The sequence below is a fragment of the Triturus cristatus genome, chromosome 7, assembly GCF_964204655.1.
Source record: "Triturus cristatus chromosome 7, aTriCri1.1, whole genome shotgun sequence".
Classification (NCBI taxonomy): domain Eukaryota; kingdom Metazoa; phylum Chordata; class Amphibia; order Caudata; family Salamandridae; genus Triturus; species Triturus cristatus.
The window spans coordinates 777,914,372-777,929,751 of NC_140590.1; the positions used below are offsets into that span (position 1 = coordinate 777,914,372).

General features: G+C 42.7%; 1 long non-coding RNA gene across 1 annotated transcript in view; it reads right to left on the reverse strand.

The window, feature by feature from the left end:
• Positions 1-535: 535 nt before the first annotated feature.
• LOC146810534 (uncharacterized) overlaps positions 536-15,380 on the reverse strand; it is a 31,735-nt gene continuing 16,890 nt past the window's right edge. The window contains exon 3 of the long non-coding RNA XR_014966609.1: positions 536-824. This is a non-coding gene — a long non-coding RNA (uncharacterized LOC146810534). The remainder of the gene's footprint in view (positions 825-15,380) is intronic.

Genomic DNA, 15,380 nt, shown 5'->3' on the forward strand with positions numbered 1-15,380 from the left:
TTAAGAAAGCAGCTTGAAACTGGGCCCGCATTCCACACTGCTGGATCCATCGGTGACAGAGCCTGGACAGACGAAGAATGTCAGTGACCTTCCAGAAAAAGGAAACAAGGGGATATGGGGGCAAGCTCACAGCATAACAAAGAATAAAAAAGGCATAGTGCTGTCGCAAATTCACACACATTATAAAGTTGCTGTAAAAGAGCCATTCGTGAACACTAAGGAAGGACTGGATCTAAACATTGTATGGAATGGAATGCTGCTGCTGAGGTATTGAAGGTGAGGAACCATTCAAGATGGGGGTGACTATTTAAACGGCAGTAGAGTAGTTGCGTGTGTAGCCTTTCTTGCACCAGGAGCTGTAAATACTGAAGAGGCTTCCATGTGTTCCAGATACATCTGACCGCTGAAAGTGGTTTCCATGAAGGAGATCACTAAGGATTCCGGATACATTGTTAATCCATGTCTCTGTAATGGCATTTGCGTTCAGTTTGGTTTGTTGGAGAATAAGGGTGCAGTGTTATAGGTCCACTATTTAATGAAAAACGTTTATTCCCTGCAATCAATCTCTGGGATTCCTCTACAAAATCCAATATAATCCAAAATGTCGCCTGAATCTAGGGCACGCAAGGTCATGCTGCATTCGATCAATTTTTTGTGAGAAGGAATACTGCTCTAGAGTATTTATTGTTGTCACTACAAGACTGAAGAGGTGGGGTTTCCATATCCTGTCCCAGGTAGCTGGCGGAACCACTATTCTGCTATCAGAAACCTCTGGAGAAGCCTCACCTTTCACCATCAAGAACTGTTCAGGAGTAGACAGGAGTCTAGAGAAAAGGAAAAAATAAGATTCTCAAGGACCAGGGATTTAGGAATATTTAAGCTCAGTTTACATTTAAAGAAGCATCTTAAGACACGCACAATACCACACACCGCTGGCGAGGGATGAGCAGCAGCCGTTCTCATTATAGTCATCATTCAGTTTTTGTTAATGATGGATAACACTGCCGTCAGGGTGACTCTACCACTGTTAGACCAAGTCTCAATCCTACACTCAGTTTATGGGCAGCTTACCGCCTATTGCAGATACTGCTTCTCAAAGTTGTTCAGCTTGGAGTGTACAACGTGGGTTCACATGAAGATGGGACCAAAGATGCTTCCCTGATGTAGGGGTGCATCCTCTCTGATTCCCTCGATAAAAAGGAGCGTATTGATGTAATAATGGTGACTGGTTGCAGAGGGGTATACCAGCAGGTGATGGCAATAGCAGAGAGTTCTGGGCTAGGTCTTACAGTCTCCATTAATGTATCTTTAACCTACTTCCATGTCTGTCTCTCTCCTGTTTCCAACTGTCAGGAATGTTCTCCAGGTCCAGGAGCATTTAGGGTGTACGTAAGACATTCATGGAGGGAAACATAATTTCTCACTTGAGTCCCAGGTTTAGTGTACTAGTGTCTGCTAATGGTTAGCCAAGAAGACCTTAATGCGCTTGACTCTTTCGTGGCAGATTGAGCAACAGTCCAAAGTCACTCTCAAAATTGAAAGTACATTTTGGTAGAAGCTTAGTATGAACCCATAATCACGAGTGGCTCATAAACTCATGGGCCTATCCTCCTTCATAATAATGTACCCCTTTGGCATAATGCGGCTTTGTGAGTAAGGGAGGCTGTGATCTATTGGAGTGCCTGGGATGTCAAGGGGCTCAAATGGGTAGGTCAAGTATACAGGGAGGTGCATCTCATAACACTCCTGACTACAACACAAATTTGGGCACCAGACTTAAGATAATGGGTGGTACCGCTTACTGGCTCATTGCCTGTGGGCAGCAGTGGGGCCCTGGCCCATGCTTTGCCCTCTTCCTCATTCTTCATTACCTTCGAATCCTGGGTGGGTTCTGAGGAGTGGTCTTTGGTTTTCTGGCACATGTATCAAGGATTCCACTTGGCGCCACACACAACACAGTACGGTGTAGATGGCAGATACTTCTTAGTAAGGATTATTCCCCAGAGGACTGCGCAGAACTGCTGTTAGACCATGACAGGGACCTCCAGGATGAAATTCCTCTACTTCAAGATATTGCACAACTGGTACTGGTCACCCTGGAAGCTAAAAGGGGCCAACCTTCTGCCCCACGACCTTTACTGGAGATGTCACGAGGCCACCTGTACTCTGCACCATGTCTACTGGCCCCGCTCAGCCCTAACAAGGTACTGGGAAGAGGTTTGGACACACCTACACCACTGCAGTTCCCTCCAGATCTCTCCCTCACCACAGTTATCTATTCTTTATGACGTTACTGATTTGCTAGACCGAATAACCCACACCCACTGCTGGTTAACGACCTCCTTATCGGTGGCCAAAGTGTACATCCTCTGCCTCTGGCGTCAACCCTCTCTCCCGACCTGTGACAAATGGCTACTAGAGCTTCATAGAGCGGCACGCCATGAACAGCTCACATAAACACTTAATGATAAGCCTGGAACCTTCAATAGTATTTGGGATCCTTCCTCGCACTTGCCAACAGGCCGGCAACATGACACTGTGAGATCTCTAGGTGCTATGTGCTGTTGATACCCCACAATCTGTGTACACCACTGAAGTAGCAGACACGTACCTACTCCCCCTCCAATTTTCCATATAGCAGAGGCATAGTTCCCCTTCTTCCATAGCTATTCATATATTTACTTTCCTATTTATCCAATATCGCCATCATGAGCCTGATACCCATGCCCCTCCCCTCTTCATCCTCTTTTTTTCTCCCTTTTCCCCGTTCCCTCCCCACATTCCCCATCCCCTACATCTTTGTTTCCTTATGCACCCGGCCCAGATACCCACGTAGAATATATATCCTCTGGTTCGGTTACTTTATCCTTCGGTTATCTCTTTGCGTGGCCAGGATGTGCTGTTTTAATATTGATCCTGTTTATGTGATTTGTCATTTGCTTTATTGGTGACCTTTCTGTATATTGACATCCCTCCCCCCGTGTTACACTAAACCAATAAACAAATGTTGCAAAAAAACACATAATCACGCACAATAGGGATCAAGGTGTAGTTTGTGGTATTAATGCAAAATTGAATACAAAGGTATGTACACTAGGAAAAAGGCAACGCAGTAAAAATAAGAAATAAAAGAAACAAACTTCCTAGTGCCTTTGTTGGCCAAAATATGAGTGCAAACATAAATATAGCGCATACACACATAGCCACTAAATCATCTATTTTGAGTTTGGCTCTAGGCTTTCTCTGTGCAGTGACTGTTTTTTCCAGAAACTTGCATATCTTGATGGATCCCTGAAGACATGGCTTTGCCTACAAGGAATTCTGTGGATTTTGGTTCTTATGCTCTGTCAGTGAATGACTACAGTTTATCTCTTGTGTTTGGCTGCTTGGTACGAATCCTGGGCTGAGTAGGAGTTGGCCAATATTAATTACTAAGCACGTTTTTGACAAAACTGTAAATTAGGCTCAAAACCTACACAAACTCATATCTTAGTCCAACGTATGTGGGGATTAAGTTTCCAAGTTAATAATGGACATCCCTAGGTAAATTCAGCTCAATGTCCGGTCTGTGCCATGGAGAGCTGTGTTCCTTTTTATGTCAATGGGCACCAGAAGTGAAACTAGTGGCTTGGTAATGCCTGGTTAAAACTGAATGTTCTGTATATCCTAGGGGATCCTAGTAGAACACTTCTCTTATGGTTAGCCGCAAGGGTACTGGTGATCCTGGCTCCTTAATGGGAAACAGTGTTTACAACGCTGCCATCACATTGCGTTACTGTTACAACACGGTCGTTACAACGACTGCATTGTTGGAGCACGATACCTTTACATCGCAAGTCATTAGATCGACTTGCTGTAGCAATATACAATCCATGTACACACTGGTTACTCCTGTGAGGTGTCTCCATCAACAAGGGATGAAGCTATTGCCCTTGAATTATTCAGAACAGTGCAGGGAGACACATTCATCTTGTTACATCTAGGCAGTACGAACCTGAGAAAGGCAGGTAGAAAACAATACTCCACCGTTTTGACAACTCACCTAGAAGCATATTAAGTGCAGTAACTACTTGTGACTGTTTATAAAGCCCCAATGTACACCTGCCTCATCCTGGGTCTCCTTGAAAGACACTAGCTCGGGTGGGAAGACTTTACTGAATACACACACCACATTAGCCATTAGGGGAGATATGCTAACAAAAGTTTACTAATTCAGCATGAACACACTGAGAAATTCAATAATATCTTCACAGAATAAACCCCAATGACTTCAGCATCTGGTTGACACACAACTGGTCAAATATTTGTATCCGGGGATTTACATCAAAACTAATAAACTCTACAGCATGCTACCCACATAGGAGACAGCCACCATTACCATACTCCATTGAGACAGCAGTCACCCTAAACAGATAATGAATAACTTTCCTAAAGGAGAACCTCTATGTATTCGATGAACTACAATGAGGAGGAGAACGTTACTCTTAATGACTGGAAGCAAAATAATAGTTAATGGAAGGATGTATACTAAAGATTGCATAACGAAAGCCAAGATGAATAGCAGACAATAGAACAGAAAATCTCTACCGACCAAAAGGACAACACTTGTAGTGCAATTATTGATTTCACCATGACATTTCATGAGGGGCAGTGTTGTCGCCTAACCAACAACCCTACCCTCTCAAATAACTCTGACACTTCAACTATCTTCCAGAAAAGAATCTACACTCAAGGCCAAATACGCATCTTCAAATTTTAAGAAAACAGACAACAAACCATCAATAAACAATGGTCCATGTCCAATGGATTTTAAATGCCACTATTGCTCAATTAGCAAATTCACTGAGCACAATAAAACAAAGATTATCAAGAGGGGAATCAAATCTATAAGATTTATCAACGAGTAACCTGTAATAGAATATGTGAGATCTACATGATTACTTATTCTTGCAATTTTGGGTGTATAGGCAATCCATATGACCCTTAAAGACTAGGATACAGAAACACTACAGGAATACCCATAACATAATCTCAAACTCACCCTAACAGAACACTTCACAACCCAGAAGGAGGGTGGGAGCACACCGCCTCACATCCCAGCACTCAGCTTGCCCCAATACATCATGGTAAATGCAGTGCATGATAACACTTACTTCGGTACTAGACTTTAATGTTTCACCCGTGTTGGTGCAGCCTGTGCTGTGTAACTCTAGACACGTGTTTCTGAATTAATTCCTTCATCAGTAGAGAGCAACAAGTCATTTTGGGCGTGCTGGAAATGCTGCCCAAGTCTTTTCAGGTCTCTGTATCACTCACTAGGCAGAGGTGCATCAACACAAGCTCGTCAGCTCAGTAGCTCAAGCCATCACAAACATACCAGATAATTTATATTCTGTCCACCAAACATCAGTGCGAAGATCCTACATACGTCAGTCCTCTGTTTTAAGCCCAACTAAACTTCCTATATGAATATCTTTTAGATATTACAGGAGACAACTCACCCGTCATATGCCAGCCTGCTTCGCTATAGATGCCTATTCTCACCAGGGTAGGTATACTACCACCCAAGTGGGCTCAACCCAAAAAAGCTAACTCTGGGACCTCGAGATAAATTGCACTCTGGACAAGTGCAATATTTCAGTTGACAATTACTTAGGGTAAAAACAGGATTTCCCTTTATTCAGTGATTATCCTTACTCTAAGAAACACATCACACTGAAACAGAAGCAGAGTAACTTCGATGGGATTGGGTGGGAAAAGAGGTACACAGTTGCTGCCCTTTGCGAGAGGCAGATGACTTACAAACACAGTGGAAATGTGGCGTATCCATCCTGATTCTCAAAACATTGCCCCATGTAGTGCTTATGACCTGGGTTGATCTGGAGGGTCGTTACGTGTTCGCAAAATTAGGGATTAAAAGAAAGATGCTATGCATAGGTTCAGTTCCTTTTTCAACTCACTTGAGTATTGACAGAGATACACACTGCCAACATCCTGATAGGCGGGGATCTTGAGGCTGATCATGGTCTTCGCGACATATGGCGTCTATTGCATCCAACGGACTGGAAAAACACATATCTGTCCCTGTTTCGTGGCACGCAATCACGGTTGGATTGTTTTCCTGATGGCCCAACCTTCACTTCCCATTCTTTATGAGACCTCAATAATGGAGAGCGCACTTTTAGACCCCTCCACCATTGCATGGAAGTTGATCTGGGTCTGTCATGGCCAATATGCAAGCCCTTGTATCTTGATTTATCCTGATAAAATCATGCGGTGGGCAAGACCCATCTCAAAGCACATGTGCATACTTATCTGGAGAATAATGATGGTTCGATTAACTCTTCCCTTACATTGTGTGCGGCGGTGAAGGCAACCATCAGGGGGCAGCTGCTGAGGGATTCAGTCCTGTCCATTAGAGGGAGGAGCGTCAAAAGGCTTTAGAGGTGGATATAGTCCACCTCATGCGTGCTTACACGGCTGACACTACCGCCATTACCAGGCACAATCTTGAGACGGCGTGCATGGACCTCAATACCCTCTATACCTTCAAAGCTGATTATACGCTACAGGGGCTGAAATATCAGCACCATGTGCATGGAGAGAAGGCGGGATGCCTCCTGGCGAGGCAGCTCAAGCAGGGGGAGGTGGGAATGGCTATTCATGCTATAATCACTGATTTGGGGATGGTGGCCCCAGGAAATTGCAGATACATTTGCATCCTACAATAGGGCCCTCTCCTCCCCAGAAACTGTCCAGAAAACCGAGCAGATAAACACCTTTTTGGATGGTCTTCGCTTACAGTGCCTCTCAGAAGATGGCAGATACCTGCCTCAGGGTGAGTTCAACAAGAAGGAGATAGAGCAAGCCATCTCAAAATCCCAGGTGAAGATGGCTTCTAGGCGGAGTTCTATAAATGGACCAAATCCAAGATAGTGGATCTCCTTCATGAGGCCTTCGCTGAGGCTGAGTGGTCTGTCTCCTGGTGTTTACTGTCCAACAGGGCGCTGATTTCGGTCCTCCCCAATAGAATATAAAGAAAGGTTCTCTGCCCGTGATTTTACCAACGTACAATGTATCGTTATAAAATAAGTCAACACTAGGACTAAGGAAAAGGGGAACAAGAGCAATAAAGTCAAAGCATGATCCAATACCACAAATTAGATATAATAATATTTTTTAATTTTTTGAAAAAACGTTTTTTTTATATATATATATATATGTAGAATATAATAAATCAATTTGAGATAAATAAATTCAATACATGATCAAATGCATAATTAAAGCAAAAAAGATTTTCAGAATCACAGTGAAAATACTGGACAGGGTCCCAGGCGTACTCAAAAACTCAAACACACTTACACATTCATACCAGGGTCGATCCACAAAATAAACACTCAACAAAACACATTCACATATAAAAAGGATGCTCAAAAGAAGAGCATGACTCAGTATGTACACAGCATGGAATGAACATTCAAGACCGTATTAGGCGACATATGTTCAGTTTAGAGGAATAGAGACTTGGGAGTGCCACAAGTAAACGCCGACGCGCGTTTCGGTGAAAGCACCGAAATGTAGGTGCCACCTTCCTCAGGGCGAACAACAGAGTCTTGAGCTGAGGTAGTTACGTGCTGGGACCTATCAAAAAAAAAAACATATGATTATAAAGAAATGATAAATAACGTTTACTTAACCAAAAAGAAAAAAGGCATAGATGACAACGACATCCTTAGTAGTAAGTGTTGACAGTGCCACTGACAATAAATAAACATCATGGAAAAAGGGATAATAAGAGGATGCACTAGATCGGCCAAGACAAATAGCTGAAACAAGAGAAGAGAGAGCGATGCAAAAAGGAAAAACAAGAAAAAAAGAGAGAAAAAAAAAAAGAGAAAAGAAGAAAAGAAGAAAGGTGAAAGAAAAAAAAGGAGAAGAAAAAAGGAAAAGAGGAAAAAGAGAGGAAAAAGAAGAAGAAAAAGACGCAAAGAAGATAATTTTTCCGCAGGAAGGTTAAAGGATCATAAACGCTCACCTATTAATTCATATACGGAATGAATGCAGGATAATAGGAATGATGGTCATTCAGCGCTAGACCTGGGGTGCTTCTGCTAGGGGGGACAAGCTAAAAAAGAACAAAAAAATAACAAAAAAATAAGAGAACAGAAAATAAGACGAATAGAACGTGAAAGAGAAAAATCAGAGCGTCTGGGGTAAAAAGATACTGGGTAAAACGCTAAGTTTGGAGATCTCACTTCACCGTTCAGAAAATCGCAATGATAGCGGTCTCAGTGGCAGCCATGGTGTGATCTCAAAGGTGGGGATATTTGTGCAGTTATACCGCGTTTTAAACAGTCTGTAGACTGACAGAGGTGTTAAAGAGAGAACGGCACAGAAGGGCTGTAAAACAGCTGCCGAAGGCGCATGAAAGCGAGAATATAGAACAGCTAAACCAGGAATTTAAGGTGTCTGCAGGGTAGCGTCACGGTTAAAGGGAACTGGTAAACTAGTAGACTGAAGAAAAAAGTGTCAATTACACATAAAAAGAAATAGAAACAGTATATGGAAATTACCTAGCAATCCAAGTAGTGTTCCCGTGGTCAAGAACAGGAGCCTAATTAAAGGAGTTCCGGGTGGTGGGAAAGGTATCAGTCGATCCTGCAAGGATTACACAAAAGGAGGAAAAGAGTAGTAGGACAAACGCATCGTAACAGAAAAAGAAAAGAAAAGGAAGATACAAATGAAACAATCAAGGCATCTCTACCTGAAGGGATTCAGATGAGCGTGCCTAGAGTGGATTGGACGGCATCTTCATAATGGGGGCCGCGGAGGAGCTCCGTGCAATGAAAAAAGAGGGGCTGGGCGATGGCGCTAGAAATGAGAAAAGGTATAAATAAATACATAACTAATAAATAGGGGTATAGAGTGAATCCCACCAATGAGGCGTACCTGAAAAAAGCCGCAAACAAAAATCAATTCGGTGTGCTCCAGACAAAGGGTGGCGGGTTCAGCAGACGCGTAGAAAGGGCGCTGAAAGCGAGGATCAAAATGCTGCAATAGTAGAAGAACGGTACGATGTGCGGGATCCAGAAGGCTCCTGGCAAACGGGCTCAGGTGCGGGACATCAGTCCGAAGAGTAAAAACGCGGACTAGACGCCGTTTAAATAGGCCAATGGGTGGACACGTCATGGTCAGAGCGTGTAAGGCAAAGAGCAGCAGGGGGAGGGAACAAAAAAGGAATGACGAATTAAACGGGGAAGAAGGCTGAGAGAAATGAAGGGAAAAGGATGACACAAACAAGGACGGCCCGGTCGAGGGGGAAAATTATAAATAATTCGAAGGATGAACAAAAGGCAAAGAAAGAAAATACATACGACGGAGTGCAATAAAGAAAAATGAAATAAAAATAAAAATAAAAATTAAAAATGTATTGACCAGGAACCAGAGTACAGATGGTGCAAAATATGTGACAAGAATATAATGAAACGAGGGAAACAATTATGGGTAGGGCGCAAAATAGTAAGAAACGGCAAAAAGGCGGATGTAGACCAACAAGGTCACAAGGCTATCTGCGCTTACTAATGGGGCTTTCATAAAGCAAGGACATAGACAACACACGGAGGAAACGAGAAGTTTTCTGGATTTTTGTCCTCAAATGTAAGGAGAAGGGTTTGAACGAATCCATCCCTTGGGAAAATGCTATTGTCTAAATCTGCCCCCCACTATGTCCTTGCTTTATGAAAGCCCCATTAGTAAGCGCAGATAGCCTTGTGACCTTGTTGGTCTACATCCGCCTTTTTGCCGTTTCTTACTATTTTGCGCCCTACCCATAATTGTTTCCCTCGTTTCATTATATTCTTGTCACATATTTTGCACCATCTGTACTCTGGTTCCTGGTCAATACATTTTTAATTTTAATTTTAATTTTTATTTCATTTTTCTTTATTGCACTCCGTCGTATGTATTTTCTTTCTTTGCCTTTTGTTCATCCTTCGAATTATTTATAATTTTCCCCCTCGACCGGGCCGTCCTTGTTTGTGTCATCCTTTTCCCTTCATTTCTCTCAGCCTTCTTCCCCGTTTAATTCGTCATTCCTTTTTTGTTCCCTCCCCCTGCTGCTCTTTGCCTTACACGCTCTGACCATGACGTGTCCACCCATTGGCCTATTTAAACGGCGTCTAGTCTGCGTTTTTACTCTTCGGACTGATGTCCCGCACCTGAGCCCGTTTGCCAGGAGCCTTCTGGATCCCGCACATCGTACCGTTCTTCTACTATTGCAGCATTTTGATCCTCGCTTTCAGCGCCCTTTCTACGCGTCTGCTGAACCCGCCACCCTTTGTCTGGAGCACACCGAATTGATTTTTGTTTGCGGCTTTTTTCAGGTACGCCTCATTGGTGGGATTCACTCTATACCCCTATTTATTAGTTATGTATTTATTTATACCTTTTCTCATTTCTAGCGCCATCGCCCAGCCCCTCTTTTTTCATTGCACGGAGCTCCTCCGCGGCCCCCATTATGAAGATGCCGTCCAATCCACTCTAGGCACGCTCATCTGAATCCCTTCAGGTAGAGATGCCTTGATTGTTTCATTTGTATCTTCCTTTTCTTTTCTTTTTCTGTTACGATGCGTTTGTCCTACTACTCTTTTCCTCCTTTTGTGTAATCCTTGCAGGATCGACTGATACCTTTCCCACCACCCGGAACTCCTTTAATTAGGCTCCTGTTCTTGACCACGGGAACACTACTTGGATTGCTAGGTAATTTCCATATACTGTTTCTATTTCTTTTTATGTGTAATTGACACTTTTTTCTTCAGTCTACTAGTTTACCAGTTCCCTTTAACCGTGACGCTACCCTGCAGACACCTTAAATTCCTGGTTTAGCTGTTCTATATTCTCGCTTTCATGCGCCTTCGGCAGCTGTTTTACAGCCCTTCTGTGCCGTATAACTGCACAAATATCCCCACCTTTGAGATCACACCATGGCTGCCACTGAGACCGCTATCATTGCGATTTTCTGAACGGTGAAGTGAGATCTCCAAACTTAGCGTTTTACCCAGTATCTTTTTACCCCAGACGCTCTGATTTTTCTCTTTCACGTTCTATTCGTCTTATTTTCTGTTCTCTTATTTTTTTGTTATTTTTTTGTTCTTTTTTAGCTTGTCCCCCCTAGCAGAAGCACCCCAGGTCTAGCGCTGAATGACCATCATTCCTATTATCCTGCATTCATTCCGTATATGAATTAATAGGTGAGCGTTTATGATCCTTTAACCTTCCTGCGGAAAAATTATCTTCTTTGCGTCTTTTTCTTCTTCTTTTTCCTCTCTTTTTCCTCTTTTCCTTTTTTCTTCTCTTTTTTTCTCCTTTTTTTTCTTTCACCTTTCTTCTTTTCTCTTATTTTTCTCTCTTTTTTTCTTGTTTTTCCTTTTTGCATCGCTCTCTCTTCTCTTGTTTCAGCTATTTGTCTTGGCCGATCTAGTGCATCCTCTTATTATCCCTTTTTCCATGATGTTTATTTATTGTCAGTGGCTCTGTCAACACTTACTACTAAGGATGTCGTTGTCATCTATGCCTTTTTTCTTTTTGGTTAAGTAAACGTTATTTATCATTTCTTTATAATCATATGTTTTTTTTTGATAGGTCCCAGCACGTAACTACCTCAGCTCAAGACTCTGTTGTTCGCCCTGAGGAAGGTGGCACCTACATTTCGGTGCTTTCACCGAAACGCGCGTCGGCGTTTACTTGTGGCACTCCCAAGTCTCTATTCCTCTAAACTGAACATATGTCGCCTAATACGGTCTTGAATGTTCATTCCATGCTGTGTACATACTGAGTCATGCTCTTCTTTTGAGCATCCTTTTTATATGTGAATGTGTTTTGTTGAGTGTTTATTTTGTGGATCGACCCTGGTATGAATGTGTAAGTGTGTTTGAGTTTTTGAGTACGCCTGGGACCCTGTCCAGTATTTTCACTGTGATTCTGAAAATCTTTTTTGCTTTAATTATGCATTTGATCATGTATTGAATTTATTTATCTCAAATTGATTTATTATATTCTACATATATATATATATAAAAAAAACGTTTTTTCAAAAAATTAAAAAATATTATTATATCTAATTTGTGGTATTGGATCATGCTTTGACTTTATTGCTTTTGTTCCCCTTTTCCTTAGTCCTAGTGTTGACTTATTTTATAACGATACATTGTACGTTGGTAAAATCACGGGCAGAGAACCTTTCTTTATATTCTATTTGTCTTTTCCCCTGAATCTCTGCCCTCATTCTCGCTACAGGGGTTCCCCTTGTTGTATTCGGTCCTCCCCAAACGAGGAAAAGATCATCTCTATTGTGGCAGTTAATATCCCACATCCCTGCTTAATGGAGACGTCAAGATACTGTCATACATTATAGCAGCCTGCCTTAAGCGAGTCCTCCCCTCTCTTATACACCATTCACAAGTGGGGCTTTTCCCAGGCTGATCATCATGCAATCATCTTTGTATGTTAGGTCATGCAGTCTGGCTAGCAGCGAACCTTCCGGATGAGGCCTTGGCATTGTCGTTGGACACTGAGAAAGCCTTTGACAGGATAGAATGGGAATATCAATTTGCCACACTCAGGATATTAGGCCTTGGTGAAAACTTCATCTCCAAAGTGAGATGGCTCTACAAGTCCTGCTCGGCGCATACCAACTGTGGAGTCTTTCTTTGAGACCAATTCCCGGTCCACAGAGGAACACGTTAAGGTTTCCCACTCTCCCTCCTGCAATTTGTTCTTGCACTGGAGCCATTAGCTGCATACATGCGCCAATCGGATCAGATTACAGGCATTCCTACACCTGGAGGTCCTTTGAGATTGTATATTGTATTGTATTGTAATTGTATTTATATAGCGCTTGTTTCCCCTGGTTGTTGAAGCGCTTTTTTGGCAAGCAGCGCGCTACTCCGGAAACCCATAAAGGATTAGTGGTGAATTAGTATAGTGAAATATGAAAGTAATTTGAGTGGTGGAAATTATTCAGTATATATATGCAGATTACATTTTTCTCACTTAATCGGCCTTATGCACCCCCACACCACAGTGTTGGAGGCCATTGATGCTTTTGTGGCAATATTAGCCTACAAGGTGAACTGAGGAATGAGTGAGACCTTACTGCTATCGCAGATCACCACATGTGCCGGCATAGCCGGTTACCCATTCCAGGTATCTGGGCGTTCTAGTAAACAGGGGCTTGGAGCGCATGGTGACAGATAACCTGGACCCATCAATGGAACAAATGTGATTGGACTTTGCAAAGTGGTCTCACCTGAGTCTCTCTTTCTGGGGTTGGACCCAGTCAGTAAAAATGGTTAACCTTCCCTGATCGCATAGGATTACAGGCCCTCTATCTACCTGGTCTCCACACTGCTAAAACACCTAATTCCATGCCGAAAGCCATGTATGCTGCCTGGATGTGGGCTCACAAGCTCTTATCAGTGGACGCGTATTTTCATGACAAAGCTCCCGTCTGGAATAATACTGGCATTCACATGAGGGGGGACATGCTTGATTGGGGCCCTTGGCACAGAGCTGGGATCTTGAATCTTATGCACATGATCTCTGGCAGTGAACTAAAGTCCTTTGCAATGCTACGTGACGAATTCAGCTAGTCGGATACCCAACAATGGCGATAAACACAATTATGTCATTGTCTGCTGAGCAGATTAGGTCCCCAACCCTGGACTATCCCCTGGACCCAGTGCTCTCTTACCTCCTTAAAGGTGTGATGTCTGCATCCTACAACTTCCTGACTCGCCATCTCTAATCCCAACCACAATTGGCAAGCCTCAGATTGACCTGGCAGGTTCGCCTACTGGTGGAATATGATGAGGAAGAATGGATGGAACTTTTGAAGGCCTAGAATGAGGAGACTATGAGGCACAGATAAAGTTAATATTTTCAAGATCCTTCAGGGCTCTCCCTGGACCCGGGCACGGCTTAAGGCTGCAGGTCTGCTCCCTCACTCTGCCTGCTGGCGATGTGATCATTCACAATGTGATATTGTTCATATCTTACTGGACTGTCCCACCATACATTCCTCATGGAAGGCAGTAGGGTCTACACTCCAAGAATCTATGGATTTACCCACACCACTTTCCCAACCTCTAATTCTCTTTCATGACTTATCGGACATTCCCGAGCTGACCCACCATGCTCATCACTTGCTTGACATTGCCCCTACAGTTGCCCAAATCTGTATTTTAGAGTACTGGCGTTCTTCGCAACTGCCGTACATGGGGAATGGCTTGCAGAGATATATAAGACCACATCCTATGAAAGGATCATTTACATCTTAATGGACAAAACAGATATTTTTCTTCTTATATGGTCCCCCTTTTTCCAAGATACACCCCTTAATTCGCATGGATTCTGAAATCCTCTTCTTTACTATTATTGTGCCTCCTTTCTCCTACCACCTGCATTCTTATACTTGGACTTTGTTTAACCAATTTATCTTCCCAGTTTTGTAGTTCTGTCTTTTACTCTCTTCTTCTCTCTGTCCTTCTACCTTTCCTCTCTCTACTTTTTTCCTTCTATAGATTATTATCTCTTACCCCTTTCTCCCTTTTTCCATCTTTTCTAAAATATTGTAAATAAATATTTTTTGTTATTGGTGCATGTATCACAATTACCATTTGTAACTCAATATGGGAATAATTATTTCATTTTTTATTTATATAGTGTTTAACTGTTATCCACACCAGGAAATTTGCTTCTTATAAAGTTGCTTCAAATTAGGTCAGCGGGTTAACATTCAATTGATCGCACTGCTTGTGGTGTCACCTTCTGAGATGTCACATTCTATGCAAACTAGAGGGGCTTCAGACAATCCCTTTCTGCTCGGTGCCCCAAGAATCCTAGAATAACCCCTTTTGGGGACATTAACACAGCACTTTATTGACGTTTATGGCCTAAAGCGCTTCTTTAACTGTGTCATCGTTCCTCATGACTCTTTAGAAAGTCTTCTCCAATCTTTCCTAGAGTCTTAGATAGGGTGACGAAGATTCGTAACCAAAGTGGCAACATTCGCTGTGAACTGGGCGCTCTCTTTTAATCCTGCCCCACTACTTTGCTTTGAGCTGACGCTGGAGCAGCGCAAATACTGCTTGGCAGTCTTGAGTACTAGCATGACCCAAGGACATTAGCGCTGCACTTTACTGAATTTTGTGACCTAGAGCGCAATTAACATGTGGCATACTTGCTCTTGCCTATTTAGGAAGTCAACTTCCGTCTTTCCTAGCCACACTATTTTTGTATTTTTGTGGTAGCTTGTGCCTAAACCTTCATAACTTTTGTTCCACAAAAGGTATCCACACCACATTTAACTGCTTTTTTTCCCA